This window comes from Phalangium opilio, unplaced genomic scaffold (genome assembly GCF_054372755.1).
Source record: "Phalangium opilio isolate 3A_F unplaced genomic scaffold, DU_Popi_V2 ptg000209l_1, whole genome shotgun sequence".
NCBI classification, from domain to species: Eukaryota; Metazoa; Arthropoda; class Arachnida; order Opiliones; family Phalangiidae; genus Phalangium; species Phalangium opilio.
This window is the reverse complement of record NW_028324217.1, coordinates 4706153-4724891: the sequence shown is the minus strand read 5'-3', so window position 1 is coordinate 4724891 and position 18739 is coordinate 4706153. Positions and strand designations below refer to the sequence as shown.

General features: G+C 36.2%; 1 protein-coding gene across 2 annotated transcripts in view; it reads right to left on the bottom strand.

Annotated features, from left to right (window-relative positions):
* LOC149618566 (uncharacterized) overlaps positions 1-18739 on the bottom strand; it is a 93222-nt gene that overhangs the window by 54309 nt on the left and 20174 nt on the right. Inside the window, exon 1 of one of the 2 annotated variants that reach the window (XM_089855546.1) lies at positions 415-1002. The exons of the other annotated variant lie outside the window; for it this stretch is intronic. The gene's annotated coding sequence lies outside the window, so the exon portion shown is untranslated. Of the gene's footprint in view, positions 1-414; positions 1003-18739 lie in introns of those variants that run through there. 2 annotated transcript variants of the gene reach the window in all.

Below are 18739 nucleotides of genomic sequence, written 5' to 3'. Positions count from 1 at the left end.
AAGAAACAACCCCAATTTTAAAACTTATTACAATTCATAAATTAATGAAAGAATTTTGACATTTTCATGAATCAAAACTAAAATAATTTTGACAGGCACCCAACCCTTTAACACACCCAAACAATTGCTTAAAATATTTTTCAAATACACAATCAGCAATCCCAAAAAAAACCCCTAACAATCTATCAACGTGTAACCTTTAAATCCCAAAAATTTCTCCACCCAATTACAAGAGTAAGAAACCAGTACATTTTTTCAGACAAATCATCCCACAAAAAAAACATTCTCCCAAAACCCTTATTATCTCACCTATACTAAAACATGTACATCTTATCACTAAATAGCATCATCACTTCAGAAGAACACAAGCATCTTAAGAAAAGAAATTAATAGTGAATAGAAAATTCTTCTAACCTGATTTTAATCCTTTCACCACCAAGTACTCTTAAAACATGATCACGAAGAAGTTTCTTTTCTCAAAATAGATGCAACCTCAAGATACGAACGATGTAATATTTCAAAACTTTAACTGATCACTGTTAACAATGCACGAAAATCGCGTTAAACATTTTTTAGGCAATCCAGGGAACTTCTTTTACTACAATGCCTAAAAAGTGAGTGCCACAAAAAATTCGTTGTCACAGGAACAACCTCCTACCACCACCACCGACGTCGTCGTTTAAGTACTGTGGTAGTAAACACTCATCATCGCGCACTGGGGGCGTCAACCGTTCTTCAATTACCCATCCGTGGGTCCATCGACTGCCCGCTAAGAAAATAATAGCTTACGGAAGATGAAGACCAAAACCGCCCTGCTGGATGCAATGGGCTTTGGGCTTTATTCACCTTTATTATTATTATTTTTTAAGGTAAGTTGGTAGACAACGTGCGTGCGTTTTGGGGGATTTATCGCTAGTCTACGATTTTTTGCACGGAGCTGAGAAATAAGCGACTATCTCGACAAGAAGTCTCGCCGGGTTCAAATTCTAAAATCGGGACGAAATTTCTACGTACGGTCCGTTTTCTTTTTTTGTGTGTGTGAGGAAAAGAAGAGGGGGGAAAAATTCCAAATCGCGATCCGAAAAGGGGCCGAAAGGTACATTTTTAGTTACATCTTCAATAGGTACGTCTATTGGTAACTAATGAAATTTGTTTTTAAATGTTTTTAAAGTAGTAGTAGTAGATGTAATTATGATGTCGATGTTTGTCGTAATATTGGCACAGTATCGTTTACTGATATTTTTGTCTGCTGTGTTTGGCTTAAACCTTTTGCGCAGTTTGATCTACAATTGGTTTCATTCTCGCTACAATTACCGATTGATTGTGTGCAAACAAGTGTTGCTAGTCATTTTTCAGTGCAATGCAACCACTAGCTATAACTGACTATAAAGTTTGTAGTATTCTGCTCGATTCAGTTATCATTCAGTTGCAAATCAGAGTTGCTCTAATAACAAATTAGTGGCAAAACTGAAGTGCAGTTAAAGTTTAGGAAAGGGGGAGGAAATTTCTCTAGTACCTTTAGTGCACGTTAAGTATCTGATGTAATGTTACATTTGGTACTATAATTCATGTTCATATATGCTTGGCTTTAAACGTTTGCTTCGTTGGCTAGAAAACGGCAGCATCACAGCAATTGAACCTAACCAAACCTTTCCTAACGCTCCGTAAATGTTATTAGAGTGGGACTGAGGTTGAAGTGTTATTTTGTGCTCTAAATTTTGCATAATACTGGTCTACCGTTCATATTCATAGTTTTCATCTGGTACACATGCAATTACCTAAATATTAATGCTGACTCATGGGTTCAACGTAACATTATCGAACTATGATTTAGCATATCGTTTGACATCAATCTTACATCTTGCAGTACGATTATTGCAAGTTGTTAATTAAATCACATTGCTTTTACGATTTGCACCCATGTTGTTGCACACATACCCAACAATTCACTTCGTTACTGAGTGGTTGCGCCACCTCTTTCAGCAGTCATCTCCAAAGGAGTGATCTAATTAACACGCCATTTTTCCATCTTGTTAAATTTGGTGCTAGAGAATGCTACCCAAAATCGTAAGTAGCGTCACCGCAGGAGCAAACCACGTGACTTTACCGGCCCTCTTCGTAAAATAGCCTTCTCCACTTTCCCCCGTTGTATCGCCCCTGTCGGTCCTGCCCTCCCTCCCTCCCTCCCCCAATGAAAAGCCCTCACTTCCTTTCAGTGTTACGTTGAAGGCTTCTAAAAAATACAACCCGAAATACTGGATCAGATTTTAAAAGAACGGAGAAGTGCGCCAACTCGTGCATATCCACGTAACTCGGATTTTTCCTCTCAAATTTTAACATAATCTGAAACTATAGATCAGTATGTCACCTCCATTAAATTTAGAGCTGGATTATGACTCGCGTCTTGACTTTCTTTGAATCGAGCATGTCAGAAACCTCAAACCTCTTTGGCATATGCCCTTTGATTGTTGAAGTTAACAGAGCACTGGTTAAACATAAGTCTTGTGACCTACAGTCAGAACTAAAACCGTTTTGATTTCAAAATGAAGGTTTTGTACATTTCTGGTAGACCACTTTTCAAAACATCTTTGTTACGAGTGCCCACTACATACGAGTAACAAAACATTAGTTACACAAGAGTTTGGTGACCTTTAAAATAAATTGTAAATGCTTATTTAGTTAGGCCATTTTTTACATTTCTGGAAGCTATTTATGAAATAAGTACAAATCGATCGATAACCGGTGATCCACCATTAACAGAAAAGAATTATCGTTAATCGGCAAAAATCGATCGTCTGTCGAAACAATCTGTTGATAATCGGTAAAAATTGGTTAATTGGTTTGAATGGGTTAAATAAGCGGTTAAAATGAGTTTCGTTGGGTTAAATAAGCGGTTAAAATGAGTTTCGTTGGGTTAAATAAGCGGTTAAAATGAGTTTCGTTGGGTTAAATAAGCGGTTAAAATGAGTTTCGTTGGGTTAAATAAGCGGTTAAAATGAGTTTCGTTGGGTTAAATAAGCGGTTAAAATGGGTTCTATTAGGTTAGTAAGCGGTTAAAATGGGTTCCATAACTTCCATTGGGTTAAATAAGCGGTTAAAATGGGTTCCATAACTTCCATTGGGTTAAATAAGCGGTTAAAATGGGTTCCATTGGGTTAAATAAGCGGTTAAAATCAGTTCCATTGGGTTAAATAAGCGGTTAAAATCAGTTCCATTGGGTTAAATAAGCGGTTAAAATCAGTTCCATTGGGTTAAATAAGCGGTTAAAATCAGTTCCATTGGGTTAAATAAGCGGTTAAAATCAGTTCCATTGGGTTAAATAAGCGGTTAAAATCAGTTCCATTGGGTTAAATAAGCGGTTAAAATCAGTTCCATTGGGTTAAATAAGCGGTTAAAATCAGTTCCATTGGGTTAAATAAGCGGTTAAAATCAGTTCCATTGGGTTAAATAAGCGGTTAGATCAGTTCCATTGGGTTAAATAAGCGGTTAAAATCAGTTCCAGTAAAACGTACTATCGTCATCGGTATTGGCATTGGTTAATTTTCCTCACCTGCCATCACTATCATTCGTAAAACAATTACCTCAACATTGAACTCTTACGATATTAACCATGCATACACCCACTAAATCAGAATTTATTGAAAAAGAGCGTCGTTGGAGATACGAGGTTCTATACCTTTTTCGAAATTTCAGTTATGTAAGAAGGAAACCTTCCTATGGTGAGCGCAACAAACCCTCGAAAGATATTTTTATCGATATAAAAGATCTGTTGGCTGGTGGTGGTATTGAAGGCAGAAAGTCAACGTATGTCACTGTTGCTATCTCGTAGGCGGATGATGTTAATCTTTTCAAACGTCAAACTTAAAACGTGAAAGAGCCAGCAGCCAAGAGGACCTGCACTTCCTTTCTCGCAGACTAGACTCACTTCATCCATAACGAACGAACGAACGGACGAAAAGAGAATGAATAATTAGAGCAAAGACCATTATGTCAGCATCAGTTAGAAATCGACTTTATTGCAGATACTCTATTAGATAAGTCAAAGACAATTGACATAAATTTAAAGAGATAGTTTCCCTGTGCTGGATTTCATTTTATGTTATGTAAAGTAAAGATTCTGTTGATAATTTTAAGTCATTTATTTTTCCACGTGTATATAGTCTATAAAACCATGTTGAATTGTGAACACTACATACTTAGTTTAGGGGATTAACACAGTGTGAACTAAGGGGACATATTAGGACAAACTGGACTACAAACTAAAATAAGCTAATTTTTATTTTAGTCTCTGGCAGTCTAGATAACTTAATTTTACTACAAAACAAGTCGGGAAACCAGGATAAACCTCTCCGAGTCGAGACGCAATTAAGAGGTTTTTCTTAAAAAAATTAAATAAATCAAATTGATATTAATTTAATCGTCATTAATTTACCTTAATTCTAAAAAAAATCGTTTTAAGGAACTTTATTCCTAAAATCATTACACGGTGACAGACACACAGACATGTCCAGTGTAATACCTCTCCATGACGTCATCGTCACTCGGAGAGGTAAAATTTTTTGACCCTGAACGTCAAAATTTGATTTAAAATTGTAAAATTACAGTATGATATAAATAAATGATTTACAGCGGTAATTTACTTTTTTAAAATTACAGTATGATATAAATAGGTAATTTACAGCGGTAATTTACTTTTTTAAAATTACAGTATGATATAAATAGGTAATTTACAGCGGCAATTTACTTTTTTAAAATTACACTATGATATAAATAGGTAATTTACAGCGGTAATTTACTTTTTTAAAATTACATTATGATGTTAATCGGTAATTTACAGCGGTAATTTAACTTTGCCAAATTACGGTATAATATAACTCGGTAATTTACAGCGGTAATTTAACTTTGTCAAATTACGGTATAATATAACTCGGTAATTTACAACGGTATTTCGTAAGTTACCGGTAAGTAACAGACAGTAAATTACCAGCTCACATCCCTTTAAAGAATATTAAAAATCAAAAGAAAGAAAAGTGCTTGCCATCTTCAGAAAAATAAGATCACATCGCTACCCCTTTAAATTCCATCCATTCCTGATACATCTTAGAAAAAAATGTCAATTCTTTTAAAGTCTGTTTTTCCTGGTTCAAACATGAGGGATTAACGCACCATCGAATGCTACCTATTCCATTAATTATACCTTCCAAGGCCAGACCAATGTAAATGCCGATAGAAAACGTAATAGTAAAAAAAGAAATGAAAAACAGAAGAGTAGGCATAGACCATTAAAATAAATATCTACCACTCCATAACTAATATCTTTCTCTCACTATCCCAACACGGAAAACGAACATTATATCCAACATCTTATAATAAAAGAAAGCTCGTACGAGAGATAATATTATGGTAATAACAATCGTTCGTCTTAATGGAGCTAGGGTTTTTGGTGCCTTTGTAGGCCCTACACATTCAAAAATGGGACGGTCGTACGCGTCGCAAATGAGGACAATACTCGAATTTATATTTATTTTAGAGGACGGTTAATTTAAGTAGGTCTATATTTAATATTTACTATTTATTATTTAGGGCAAGTGGTCAGGGAGACGAACTGGCTGATGCTGGATTAGCATCAAGCTTTTGTTAAAAATATACGTCTAAGACGTGTTTTATTTGTCAGATATTGTTCTACACCAGTGATTTTTATAATCCTTAAGGTCCATTCAGACGTTGATTTGACAATTTCGTTTTGTTTGCGTCGGTACGTTCATTTCCCTGTTCAAACGTTAGAGCAGACGACTTAATAAAAGTCACAGCATATGTGGTAGTTTTCGCACCAACACTTTTGAGTACTAAAATAGACGAACATTCAAAATGATTGACAAATACCGCGCCAAGAATCCTAAAAGTTTTCATACATCGTCTGCCAAAGCGTAGCTCACTCTGTCGCGAGTTAGTAAGGCTTGATCGTGTTAGCTATGGTGGATAATTTTAGTGTAGTCTGAATGGACCTTTAGTCTTGCTAGGCATATTCTTAAATCAAAAGTGCCCAAATTCACAAAAACATTCTGGCAAGTTTCGCGAGTGCTACATGGAGAGGTTAAGAAATTTATCGAAAAACTTGCAGATTTTCAGACATCAGTCTTAAAGTTCGGAGTAATGACTACGGACTACTCATAATCATTTTAACCCAGTGGTAACACTAAGCGAATGGCCACTGGGATGTAGGCTTTTTCAAGTATAGTTCTAGAAAAATATTCATATGAATTCAAAAGATCAAAAACATCTGTACCGGTACTACATGTTATTCACTTAATTTCTTAACGTCTCTATTAAAAGTTTTCAAAATATAATTGGACTGTTATATATGAAATTCATTACCCATAAATATTACCAAATTATTTTGGCTATGACTTTTTAGTGCAAGATTATAAAATGCAAACAAACTTTTAAAATTTTCCCGAATTTTGGTTTTCAACATACAGTAACCGTTTTTTAAACCAGGCCAAATAAAAGTGGCGTTAAGTAATTTATTTTTAAGGAATTTTAGTAAATTCGTGCTTATAAATTCACAGGAAAGTAAGGTAAAATGCGAATGCGATTAAGTTAGTTATGTCACTATAGATAAATTTGATAACAAATTTTCTTCGTATTCTCTTTCGAAACCAAGTTCAAAGCTCTTTCACGAGAAAACTTCAGTTTCTCGGAGCTATAATTAGCAATGGCAAATATACATAATACAAAGTGAGGCAGCAACGATAGCGAGTCGCCTCTGAAGCAACGAAGAAGGTATTTACTGCCAGCTAGAGGGAAAACTGACGTAAGAATACTTCAGCAAGTCCGCAGGCAAACCGAATTACATTTAGTGCACCAGGTTATCACAACCAAGAATCTAAAATATCCTGACGTTCATAATGTGGGAGATGAGGTCGCAATTATTCCTGTTAGCTGTATGCATTCCTGTTGTAATCTAATGAAGATTAAAAATTTAAAACTTTCTAACTAAATTTTATTAGTCCTTCACTTCCGAGGCTTCCTCAATAAATTTTATAAAACTAAGAACGTTGATGTGTATCCTTATTTAAGACATGTTGAAAAATGCAGCTGCCTCAATCCAAAATCTCAGGAATCGATCCACGCGCTTCTAGGAAGTATCTGATGTCTTTTTACATTAAAAAAGAAGATATTTTCTTCTCTTTTAAATTCTTAACATGTACAGGGTGTTGAAAATGGTAGTGGGACAGAAGTACAGTACAGTGGAAACCATTCCACTGTACTTATGTCCTACCACATTTTATGGAACACCTTGTATGAAAGCCAGGTTGTAACCTTTAAGAAAATAATTTAAATTTTATTTTTCTTATCTTAAAAGAATAAGTATGTTTCACCCGGTGGTCCCGGTTTATTTGAAAATATATTTATCTTAAAAAGCTTCAATTATGATAAAGAAAAGCGTGGATAGCAGATGTGCATGCACGTCGAGGCTATGTGTCTCCATACAGTTAATCTACTGTCAATACGACCTCCAACTGCATTAACCTTTTTAAAAGCAATAAGATACGCTTATTGAATTTACATTACTCCTTAACTAATTTAAAATTGTAAAGTATTTTCCATATCAATTAATGTTTAATTGACTACAATTCAATTAAGTTAAATTAAATTAAATTAAATTAAAAATAAGAGTTTATTTAAGGCAATAATTGCTGCGGATGTTGGGCTAACCCCATCTTGAACAAGATGGCCCCGGCCAGATTAGAGCCTCGTCGGTTGTAAGGCTCCATCTATTGAGAACATTTTACTTGTTAAGATGTAAACCCCAAGTATCCCTTAACCCCAATCGCTTTTAAAACCGCCCATGAGTTTTTAGTGAGTAGCCACTCGATGATTACCCGTAACCCCTAAGTAACCTTTAATTTCCTATCACTAATGAATCCCTATCCCTTTTAAAAGCATCGATGAAAATCTCCAAAGAAGGAAAATTAATTATCGTTAGTGAATAGCCCCTTGACGCGCTACTTTTAACAATGCTAAATTGATTACCCGTAACCCAGACGCAACCCTTTATTGCCCATCACTTTTAAAACCACCAATGAAACTCCCAAATGAACAAAAATATCATCTTAATTAACAAAATCCTAACAAAGACGAACGAAAAACCTTAATAGAATAATGTTCATTGTACAGGTACCTTTCAACAAATTTCACTAACGCCAACGTTGCATCCAGATGGACAGACAAATTTTAGAAATGTATAACACATCCGAACGAAATATCATATTTCCTCCGTTATTAGATACGAGATTATGTATACATAACGGTAAATATTTTGCTTATAAAATTCCATTGTCAACAGACATAATTTATAAAGCTTAACTACAATCACGAAACTTGGCATATTTGCATGCTTTTTCAAAAACGACGCGTATAAGCAATGCATAAGTTCATAAGATATGTTCCATAAGTTTGTCACTGGTAACTTAGAAACTGGATCTTGTCATGAAGTGATTGAAGTAGGTCATAGATTCGAGGTAAAGCGAAGACGCCTGGTGAGGCGCTGCTGTCTAATTTGGGCTTAGTAAGTTCCGACTAAATAGGACCTGGATGGAACTTGGCCCTGCAAAAGTAATTAACCACCGAGTGTAGGACTTCAATTGACTCGCTTCCGTCGTTCTCCCTCGAACTAGTTATCTCGAGCTGTAAGCCCATCTCTAGCATTACAAACTTGTACTGGAAGTGTCAAACTTATCATGGAACATATCTTATAAACTTATGGTATAACCGTATTTCAACGATATGTATTTTTTTGTTTACCCAAGGTTTGTTTTAAAAATAAAGGAATGTAAGTGCGTTGAGACAACAAAGGAGAGAGAGAGAGGTAGATAGAAATATGCCAGGCATACTCGAGTCTCGTGCCAAAGAAAATGAACCCGTATTATGTTTACCAGTAAAATTCTTGACGGATGACGAAAGATAACGGACATTCAACGGTCATTAGGTCAGTAAAATATACAAGCCTATAAAGATCACCGGTTATATAATTTTCTTGTTTAAAAATATGAAAGAAAGAAGAAAAATGTTCAAAATGATCCATGTTCCAATTTATTTTAAAGAGAGAATGAAGGGTTGCAAAAACATTCATTTAAAGGTAAACAGTCATTGGCCATAGTTTCAGCCAATCAAAAAAGAAAACTGAAGGCGAGATGCATGATCTCTTAAGAATTTTGTCAAGGACTAAGAGAAATCGTTCGTGTGTTTTTAAATCTTTCCCACATTTCGCGTTCCCTTCTTTCATTGGCTGAAACATAACAGAAACCAAAACGACAGAATTTTATTTTGTCTGGGTTTTCTCGTTAAGTCTCTCATTGGGACGAGGTCGCCATTGAGGTATTCTCTCTAGTACGAAGAAACACCTCCAGAGGCAGTGAAGCTGACCAGCCTGGCGGGTGTACATAATTCTGGCGTTGCCTTACCCCAATGAACACAGGTTTCTCTAGATGCAATTTCCAAAATGGTCTATTATAAAGCAAATAAAATCATAGTATCTCAACTCTTCACGTTACCTTTAATATATTGAAAGAATAATGAAGGGAACAGGTTACGCGTGTGCTTCAATCACTTTTTGAACAAGAATTTCCGAGTCTATTATGATTTTGAAAATTGAACACCGTTAAAAATTGCGACACGATCAAATTGTAAATTTAAACCAGAGCTGAAGGATTTCTACAAATTCGACAATCGTAACGAATGATCAATCTCTCGGAAGTTGAAAGATATTGTACTTTAGCTCAACATTTTTTACTAAAAACATATTGCTTTGTTTATAAACTCAACCACAGAAGTTTGTAAGGTTAGAAGTGTTCAAAATTCTCAAAGATTACTCTGTTCATTTTATTATAATGTACACCATTTTGACGTTGTAATTATTTTATCTGCTAACATATCTAAACCGTAAAAAATTGTGTTACAGACAGAAAACCAATTTGTTCATTGGGTTAGATGATAGATTAAACATGGATATTATTACGTACAAATGAACCCTTTCAGTTTTCTTCCGCTATTCGATACAAGCTGGCCTCCTTTAGCGTATAAAAGAATGTTTTGATTTAATCGAAATTAAAGCAAGTTCTTTGTAAGAGCTGTTTTTCATAAATTTTTAAATTTCAGTATGTAATGGTTCCATATTTTCTTGGTGAATTAATGTTAGCAGAAATTAGACAACCCTCATCTCTGTATCAGGACATAAAGGGTTCGTCTCTGTACGCGTTTATGACACAAAAAGTCTATACGCAGAGCGACATTTTAATGGTTTCAGATTATTTCAAATTAAAATTGTCAAACATTATTAGGCAAATCTCAGTATTAGGACATAGCCCCTTTTCCTTCTCATGACACAAAAATGACAACAGCGCAGGCGCCGCACAGCCATATCAGCAAAACGACGTCATATCGGGGTCGTTTTTCTCCAAAATGTCACCAAATTCTTTTTAAATCTCAAAGAGATTTCACAAAACATAAACATGTATACATGGTGTTTCAAGGGGGATGCACTTTCGGCAATTTTGAGTTGAAAATGTTCTATGACGTTTTGCACTAAGTTAAGATTAGGGGTATTTACGGATGGCCCCTTATATTTCAGTAAGAAACAAGTAGACAATGCTACTTTAACTTAGGAATTATAAGTAAAATATTGAACCCAATCTTAACTTGAAAACGGTGTCCCTTAAGCCAGAATGTCATAGAAAATTTTCGAGTCAAAATCGTCCAAAGAACATCTTCCATGATTTCATATCGATCTTACAGAAACACCTTTACATCAAACCCAACTTTGATTTATTCTATTTAGATAAACATGCTTCGACTCTAAATTCAACAATCTATTTATCTTTTGAAATCCCCTTTCAAATCAACGTAACCTTTTACGTATTTAATCATCAAATATGGGAATAAGATGTCATAATAATGTAATAAACTTTAAGAAGCCACGCAGCAAACCGAAAGAGTTACGAGTTCACTAATTACGGTGGAAATTTTGCATGGGCGAACTGGAAAAATGAAGACGCTCTTAAAAGTGACCTTCTCGACTTGAATCCGGCTTCCCAATTATAATTAACGAGAGAATATTTCAAAAGTTACTCTCGGCTGTGGTTTTAAAGACTCCATCAAAATACTTGAAATACCGTTTTCGGACGTGAGATCAGTGCTTTACGATCGTATTTACGTCGTCGTCGTTCGGCCCTTCTTAGGAAGGAGCCTATGCTCTCCTAATCAGTTGGCTCCCACGTTTACGTGCCCCTTCAAATTAAACGAATTGTGCCTCACGGCAATGACGTTGACGTTGTGGGTTTTATGGAATAATCTTCATCATAAGCCAATCATTCTCTTTAAGTACCCATCTGAAGTCACTTAGTGGAGCGTCCCTTCCACTTTTCTTTTACGTCAGCGCTTCTACCTTAAAGGAGATAGGGATAAAGTGGAAGCACCCATACCCATAACGTTGCCTCTGAACCCCCCCACCTACGGAACGGCTACGAAGTCATCCCAGCATCCTTAGTGGCGTTTAGGTAGGGTTATACAGTACGGAATCGTAAAGAACGCCCCTTTTTCTTAAAAGTAGAAGCTAGTTCTCATACAAATACAATGGCGCTAGTCGGCAGCACTTAACAATCGCTACCGAAGGGTAGGGCTGCATAAGGTACACTGGGAGAATTTCAGTGCAGCGGTAGTATCTCATAAAACCAATACCAGGTTAGGGTGAGACGGGGTACAGAATACGGAGGGGGCATAGAGTTAGACTAGTCCTCTATATATTCCATTCAGACATGGGTACTTAAAAGTTTGATAAACTTCTGGCTTCATAAAAAAGTATTTCAATATTTTTAGGTTTTCTTGCGGTTTGGTTTGACCGTTCGAGAACCCAATATAGTATTTTTAAATATTTGTCTAGTATTTTTATTTAAATGAGGCTTTTCAACAGACTTAACTTGTTTTTCACCCACTTGAAGCTGACTGAGGTTAGCTTAGATATGAAATGATTCATGCGGGCTAAAATGGAGCCACGCTATCCCAAAGCGTTAATACTTACTTCGTCTGGGTGTCGCGGTACTGCCAATGAAAAAAATCGGTATGATAAATTGCAGACTCTTGAGATTGATTGCACAATTAGATCACTTGGAGGTATTTCTTGGATGCTTCACTATGCAGATAGGTCTTATAATTAACAGAAGAATCGATAAAAAAATTACTTAATTCTCATTTTCACCCTCATTTTAAGCTTTATCGTTCGAAAGTTAGCTATACCAGGGATAGATTTAATTTTAGAAGTAGGAATGGAGAATAGAGTAATCTGGGCGCGCGTCAAAGTCCCGGACCCCCTTCCACGGGACGGAGGGGAATGAAAGAAGAGGCGGGTCATAACGACAGAGGTAAAATGGAATTACGTTTTTTTCGCAGTCCCCGTCAGCAACGTCATCAAAACGTACTTTAAGTGAGCCAATAAGATAATTTAAACTTTTCCTTACGCGTTGGAGGGAGGGGCTCTATACTGGGTGTTCTACGAGTCGGACTGAAGTAAATATTAACCGTTCTCCATTCCTACTTCAAAAATTAAATATATCCCTGGCTATACCTAAACCAGGTTAACATTAATTACCATTAAACAAAATCTTAAAAAAAAAAACATTAAATAGAAACATGTAAAATGGATTAAAAACCTCTTTATAAACACGAATTGTTTTTCACATTTAAAACACGTACTCGAGATTTAGTTCGACAGGCCGCCGCATTTCTATCTGATTGATAATATTTCAGCTATTTCCTATTGTGAACCGGAGAAATACCAAGGTCCAAAAATACAAAAATAAAAAATGCAAGCAAAGATTTATCAAAAAGGGGGTTAGGATTTAAAAAGGTTGTATTCGCTAGAGCATGTAGGAACTAATGAGTTCGAAATGGAAAAACATTAATCACTCGCCCAAATATTTATTTTACGAACAATATTAAGAAACGAATAAGCTGGCTGCTTTTTTATCTGAAATGAAGAGAGAATTTGACCAACGTTTTCGACCCCCGCAATGGAGGGGGATAAAAAGAAAATCAAAAAGCCCCAACAGGCGTTGCCTTGTTCAGAAATTTAAGCTCCATAGGTCCTTCAAGCACTTTGGTGTTCCTACAATATTTATGGTTTAAAGAAGTTCGTAGTAACTAACTTGAGATGCAGGATGACTGAAAATTCAGATGGGAACCTGACCCCAAAAGGTATTCATTGCGTGTTGTTTGACCAGGCTTAGGGTTGGGTATACGTTGGCTTAGGGTTGGGTTTTGTTGGACTTGGGTCAAATGTTTCGGTTAGCTTAGGTTAGGTTTTGTTGAACTTAGGTCGTGTTTAGGTTAGCTTAGGGTTAGGTTTTGCTGGACTTAGGTCGTGTTTAGGTTAGCTTAGGGTTAGGTTTTGCTGGACTTGGGTCGTGTTTAGGTTAGCTTAGGGTTAGGTTTTGCTGGACTTGGGTCGTGTTTAGGTTAGCTTAGGGTTAGGTTTTGCTGGACTTGGGTCGTGTTTAGGTTAGCTTAGGGTTAGGTTTTGCTGGACTTGGGTCGTGTTTAGGTTAGCTTAGGGTAGGTTTTGGTGGACTTGGGTCGTGTTTAGGTTAGCTTAGGTGAGGTTTTGCTGAACTTGGATCGTGTTTAGGTTAGCTTAGCTTATGTTAGGTTTTGTTGAACTTGGATCAGGTTTAGGTTAGCTTAGCTTATGTTAGGTTTTGTTGAGCTTGGATCAGGTTTAGGTTAGCTTAGCTTAGGTTTTGTTGAGCTTGGATCAGGTTTAGGTTAGCTTAGCTTAGGTTAGGTTTTGTTGAACTTGTATCATGTTTAGGTTAGCTTAGCTTAGGTTAGGTTTTGTTGAACTTGTATCATGTTTAGGTTAGCTTAGCTTAGGTTAGGTTTTGTTGAACTTGTATCATGTTTAGGTTAGCTTAGCTTAGGTTAGGTTAGGTTTTGTTGAACTTGGATCATGTTTAGGTTAGCTTAGCTTAGGTTAGGTATTGTTGAACTTGGATCATGTTTAGGTTAGCTTAGCTTAGGTTAGGTATTGTTGAACTTGGATCATGATTAGGTTAGCTTAGGTGAGGTTTTATTGAACTTGAATCATGTTTAGGTTAGGTTAGGTTTTGTTGAACTTGGATCATGTTTAGGTTAGATTAGGTTTTTGTAACTTGGATCCTGTTTAGGTTTTGTTGGACTTTCGTCATGGTTTGGAGGTAATTTTGTTTAAGCTACATGGGACGTCAGGATGTCCTAGGTCCTAAGGACTATGCCATCCGAGAAAGGTGTTACGTAAAACATCAACAAACCGAGACTTAAGTGAAACCATAGTTAAAATAGCCAGGAATCTCGTTGAAAAACCGAGACATGACCAAGGAAGTAGAATCACGTGATGAAAAACTTGATTTGCTCTCAAACCATAAAACCAAATCCACATACGCAGCGTTGATCTGTCAGTAGATGAGGACTGTATCTTGTGCCCTTATGCAATCTTGTTTTATATTAGGGGCTTTTATGGCGAAGCACGTGCCCCATACAAAGAAATGAAAGAAATCTAGTGGCCTCGTCGTGCACAAATCACGCGCTATAGAAAGGCCGTTCTCGTACATAAAATAAGAATAAAATAAAGAAAAAAAAATACTTCTGTTTTGGGGGAAACTAATAAAAAAGAAAAATAAATTCTAACGATACATCACGCTCCGCTGGCCCTGTTTTCAGACGGAAGAAAATAGCACCTAAAATATAAGAAACGCCGGAATCTTAGGGGTCTCCCTCTGAGCCTACTTCTTGCGGGTTTTTTTTTCTCTGGGTGATATACATTCAATAGATCTATTTTTCTATGGTCGTGCTAGTAATATATCCTGAGATATGGGTTTTGAGTCACAATGGCCACTTTGAGGCAGTTTATTAAAAATAAACACGAAGGAAAATCCTAGCGTAGCTGCATTGCGTCAAATGTACTTAGTGGTGGATTCTTTTCATCCGTTTGAAACCTTCGACATGGCATTCTAAAGTTTTGAAAGGTTCTGACTGAGTTTATGGCAGGGATAGATTTAATTTTAGAAGTAGGAATGGAGAACAGAGTAATATCTGGGCGCACGTCAAAGTCCCAGACCCCCTTCCACGGGACGAGGGGGTATGAAAGAAGAGACGGACTGGTCATAGCGACAGAGGTAAAAAGGAATTACGTCATTATTTTTCGCCGTCCCCGTCAGCAACGTCATCAAAACGTAGTTTAAGTGAGCCAATAAAATAATTTTAACTTTTCGTTTCGTGTTGGAGGGAGGGGCTCTATACTGGGTGGTCTATGAGGATGACTGAAGTAAATACTAACCGTTCTCCATTCCTACTTCTAAAATTAAATCTATCCCTGGTTTATGGCGTGTTTTATTTGTCTGCATGCTCTGATATCGTTCGAGATTTATTTAGACTATCTCGTCATCAAATCATTAGGATCGTTAATTACAGATTGCTTTGAAAATAAAATTCGCACCACTTTGAAATTGTCGCCACAACGTCTTGACAGATTTAGCAGGTGATTAAAAGTTCTACAGTGCAAAGAAATTCAGTATAATCAACCACTGATCAAACTGAACCTTGACCAAATAAAATTTCAGCAATCATTAATTCAAAAGGAAATCGATTAAATTGTCAATAACTGAATTCAAACTTAATTTTCTTTTCAATACAAAATCATTGTAAATATAAAAAAGTTTCGTTGATTTTCATTTAAAAATATAAAAACCAGTCGTGACATTTCAAAGCTGTATAATTGAGTTATTTCTGACTAATAAAACCATCAAGGTGTCAGAAAATAAAGTTTAATAAATGTCAAAATTAAAATTTAGTTCAAAAGAAACAACCTTCATACCTTTCAAACTACGTAAAACTATAGGTAAATTAACAATAATAAGTAAGAAATGCTGGGCCTTTATCAACATTCTTTAGCATACAGACATTGGAAAGAGTGCATCACACAAGAAGGGGATAATAGAAGAAGGATGACACTCTGTATCCTCTTAAATCTTAATACTTTAGTTACGTAACATGATTCTTCCCAGGCTCACTCTTTTTGTTTGCTCTCCCACTCATCAAACTTCAGATGGGTATATAACTATCGCACCGTGCTATAGGGTCAATTAATTTGGTATTTACAAAATCCTCAGCAATCATTTAACCCACAAACCTTGATTGTCTTAACGTGGGACAAAAATTAATCCACAAGCGCATGCGCCTTGGAAAATACTTAAGATGATGAGGGAACAGTTTATCGTGTATGTGAATCGTTTTAGTAACCGTGCTCCAAATGTTGGGACGATACATGTTAAAATTACCCCGTTTCATGGTTGGTACACTTCTCTCGAAGAGAAGTATTATATACTTCTAGTCACACTTATAACTATCATATTACTTACATTCTATTACGTAAAAATATAAATTTATATTTATTTCGAATCATTAAGTTAAAAATCAAAAACCTCATAAACATAAACTGGCCGACGCTGGAAGGCAATTCAAACCTAGTGGTCTAATTTGATTCCACAAATCTACATTTTCTTCTTAGGGTCTATTTTTTTTCTTTAATATATTTCTTTAATATTAGAAGGTTTATAAAAACTAGTATATATAGAAAAATAAAACAAGAATTCCTAATGGGTATAATGACAATAATTATAGGTTACGTCAACGAAGAGTAGAAAACACTATAAGGTGTTCAGTGACCCTTTTTCTTGGCTCTGCATGCCACTCTAGAAGAAGAGGGACTGCAGGGTTAAGGCTCCCAAAATGAATGAAAATAGACTGTCGTCAGCGCCACCTTCGGGCCAAATGTCGCCCATTAGAGACGCATTAAGTGGAGCTATAGACTACATTAATATAGCTTGGATTTAACCCCCCCCTCCTACCTTGGATGTAATTAATAAAGGACGCCTTATTTCAAAATTCCAAAAAATATAATGAAAATAGAAAAGAATTTAATTAGGGAAATGTATGAAAACATACTTAATAGGGACACTCTACATATGATGCTGTTGGAGAGACTTTCAATAAATTGCACTTTTTAGCAGCGACTTTAAGCGAATTGCACTTTTCAGAAGCGACTTTGAGCTATCAGCACTTGTCAGAAGCGACTTTGAGCTATCAGCACTTTGTACGAGCGACTTTGAGCGAATTACGCTTTCTAGCAGCGACATTAAACGATCTGCACTTTGTATGAGCGACTTTAAGCGAATTGCGCTTTTTAGCAGCGACATTAAACGATCTGCACTTTGTACGAGCGACTTTAAGCGAATTGCGCTTTATAGCAGCGACTTTAAACGAATTGCACTTTTTATCAGCAAATTTAAGCTAATTTCCCTTCTTAGCAGCAAGATTAAGCAAATAGCACTTTTGAGGAGCAACTTTCAATGAAATGCACTTTGCAAGAGAAACTTCAAGTGAAGTGAACTTAGTGAAAAACAATTTATGTGAATTGCACTTTGTTGAATAACGTTTTAATGAATTGCAGTTTAAAAATATTGCGAAAAACTTTAAACGAATAAAACTATAGCAAAAAAAGGACACCATAAAAACGTTCATTTTAAAAGGGGCACATAATGCAGCCCCTCAAAATCAATGCAAGCAAACCAACCACAAGTGGATTTTTGGCTTGATACAACAAGGAACCCATAAAGTATCATATATGGCTTCTTGGTACTAAACATAGCTATTACAAGAACAGATAACACAGATAGCTTTCTCTAAAGGGGCTGGCAAAAATTACTCCCCCTCTCTTATTTTTGACTGTAAGGTAAGCTAATCAATAATTGATTCAAACTGAGCTTCTTGCCTGGCAAAACAACAACAAAAAATACATCTTCAGTCAAAACTAGTTAATACAACAAATTGCAAATTTGTTCAGCACAATAATAATAATCTGTCAACGATATGGCCATGCAGGCAGCAAAATGTCCTCAATTAGATTATGTCCTATCTACTTGAATGTCACATCATGGAAAGATCGAATCATTAAAATGTGGAAAACGGATGGAGTGTAAAAATAACGAAACAGGTATTGGTAATGAAGGAGCTAAAAGCCCGGGATACTGAAGCCATAGTATACCGAGCAGGGTTGCGTGTACTAGATCAGCCGCGAGCGGATCGACATTGTCGCGAGCACATCCCCGAATTAGAAATCCGGCGCTAATACGAAACGGTAATGGACCCTCCCCCCTCCCAAAAAAAAAAGAATAAAATTAATGAGAACATTCATATTCTCGCGGCTTTCTTCGCTTCACAACTTGCACCAGTTAACTCCCATCTTTAATATAAGAGGCAAACAACACAGACGAGTGCAGTACCTTTATTTCACGTCCTTGGTAACTTTGCGTTAGACGTGAAGATGCAGATCTCAAAGGTTATTTTATAACCATATCATATTTTGCATAAGTATGAGTCCACACAGTTAAGGTTTCAAACAGACCGCAGCGCCATCTTCATTCAAGATTTTCTCCTTTCAAATCGAAATTTAATATAGCCTATTCTGATTTCATTTCTTGGTAGAGATAGAGATAATAGTGGGTGATGGTTTGTTTTTGAGGCAAATTCTCCACCAGGAGACGCCCCTCTAATGGAAATACATCAGGAACTGAAGTGCCATAGCCCACAGTGATTTCTTAAACTTCTTGGTCAAATTAGGTGTGAGAGATCACACTATACTATCACGGTT